The following is a 2,500-nucleotide window of genomic DNA, read 5'->3' on the forward strand; positions in this document are numbered from 1 at the left end:
AGAACTGACGCTACTGGACAAACTGTCAAGCAGTTCTTTCATCTACAACAAGTCAACTCACCTTTTGGATTCCTATTCTTGAATAGAGTTGAGAAAGATGGCATTGAGGTGCCTAAACGACTTTTTCCTTTGCTAAAGAACAGCTTGCTCTCAAAATGGTCCCAGATTAGATCCATAACTGAACAGGTAAACACCTATGAGTACACAAGCCAGGAAAGTCTTCAGTACATAATAAGCCAGATCTGCAAAATGACTGAGGCACACGAGCTTCCTCATTTAACCTTCATTCTGTCACAGCTGCGGCTTGTGTTCAAAACTCCTGATGGTCGTCGATTTCATACCGACACTCTGATATTCGCAATGCAGCTTCACAACATGTCACCCAGTGCATACAAAATGATTCGTCGATCTGGCTTAATCATTCTACCATCAACAAAAAAGGTAAAAGAGGTGCTTTCTAGTAGTCTGCAGGACTCCAACCTCAAAACGTTATTCGACCAGCTTAAGCCGCAGCAGCGTTTGGCGAATCTAATGTTTGATGAAGTAAAGCTGATCGAGACATTGCGATTTTCTGGAGGACATGTTCTAGGATGTCCTCAAAACATTGCAGCGGGTAGTGACTATGAAATGCTTGCTTCACATGCTATGGTTGTTGAAGTTGCCTGCCATTTTGGTGGTCCACGCTATATTCTACGCGTTTTACCCTGCAAAAAGCTAGCTGCCGATAAGCTGAGTGAACTTCTTACTGAAGCTGCCTCAGCTGTAGTTGGTGCTGGCGGTACTGTGATTTCTTTGATATGTGACAATTGCAATACCAATCGCAGTGTTTATTCGAAACTTGGAGGACCTGGAAGTTGTCAAGTGCTATCCATTCAAGAGCAATCTATGTTCTTAGTGTACGACTATGTGCACATCTCCAAAAATGTTCGTAACAACTGCATTACTGTTGATGGCCAGACGCTCTCATTTCTTGTACATGGCAATGAGTACAAAGCTTACTGGAGTGATATTCGGAAGCTTTATGAGATCGACCGAGCTACTCCTATTCGCTTAACCAAGCTGACGCACACCGCTGTTTTCCCCAAACCCCTTCAACGCCAGAGCGTACCCTTAGTATGTCAGGTGTTCAATGACAAGACTGTCGCTGCCTTAAAGACCTTCAAGGATTCATTGGGCATCAGCGAAGGCACCATCATTCTCACCCAGACAATGAGTGAGTGATTCAAGATGATGAATGTGAAAGACCGTTTCTCAGCTAGACATCTACGTGACGAATCCAGACAGCCTTGGACATCAGACTGTACATCTTTCACTAAGGTGGAGGACGCCTGCCAAATTATATCGACCTGCACATGGCAAGGAGGTAGTGGTCGTAAGCTGAAGTTAACTAAGCAAACTGCTGAAGCATTCATTGTGTCTACACGTAATAATGTGGCTGCTGCCAAATTGCTTCTGGCAGAGAAAGACTTTGACTACGTTCTTCCTGCTATATCCGCGGATGAAGCCTTGGAAAAGTTTTTCGGTTAAGCCAGGCAAAGAAGTGGTGGAAACTTCTACATTGATGTAGTTGACATTATGGCTGCAGCAAAAGTTACAAATTTGCAGACACTTCTAAAGCATGACATTATGCCAGAATCTAGTTCTCGTGTGCTTGATTGCAACAAGAATTGTACTTCTTCCATAAATCCAGATGAGCGAAGTGAACTCATTGACGAGATCACTCCTCAAGACACTCGGGAGCTCTTGAGGCCTGCTAATAACCTTAAGCATAAAGTTGTATATTTGGCTGGATACCTTGTTCATAAATATTGTAATAGCACTAGTATGGAGGATATCATGGATGATGAAGATGGTAACGAGGTGTCATCTGAGTTCTTAGATCATTTGAATAGAGGTGGACTGAGTGTGCCAACTATTTCAACTCTCTTTTTTGTACATAATGCCTATAATTTGCATGCCATGACTAAAATGCATTGCCGCTTTCATTTTGCTGAATTGATATCTTTTGTAGATGCACCTTTAGCTACTAATAATGCAGCATGTACGACTTTAGCCAACATTCTATTGAAAGCTCAGGTTCTCAATGTAAGTGACAAAGAAAAGGCTGTGAGATGCCTCAGGAGGCAAGAAAAGCTCTCCATCTAGCGATGTTCATCTAATCAAATGTTAATGTCTTTGAGTTTTGTTGTGATGAGAAATACCGTTCTTTATTTCTTATTTTAGTGTTTCATTGTTTTAGGGCTTGTTTGGAATGTTTGAGTAATACAATATTTGACAATATATATTAAATTTGGACAGAACTACAGACTTGCCTCTTATTATAATCAGCCATCCCTCACCATCTATGAGTTACACACAAAAACGAGTAAAAATTACCAAAATTCACTATTTTGACCTTGAAATATGACCTTTTGACCTTGAAGATGATGAAGATGACCACAGGTGGTGTTGAAAATGTCACTATTGAACTCACCGTCCTCAAAAACCCCCATTTTGACTC

At 41.4% G+C, this 2,500-nt stretch overlaps 1 protein-coding gene across 1 annotated transcript in view; it reads right to left on the bottom strand.

The window, feature by feature from the left end:
• LOC137659104 (fibrocystin-L-like) overlaps positions 1-2,500 on the bottom strand; it is a 194,302-nt gene that overhangs the window by 110,988 nt on the left and 80,814 nt on the right. The window lies entirely within an intron of this gene.

Source organism: Palaemon carinicauda, chromosome 19, assembly GCF_036898095.1.
Source record: "Palaemon carinicauda isolate YSFRI2023 chromosome 19, ASM3689809v2, whole genome shotgun sequence".
Taxonomy (NCBI): domain Eukaryota; kingdom Metazoa; phylum Arthropoda; class Malacostraca; order Decapoda; family Palaemonidae; genus Palaemon; species Palaemon carinicauda.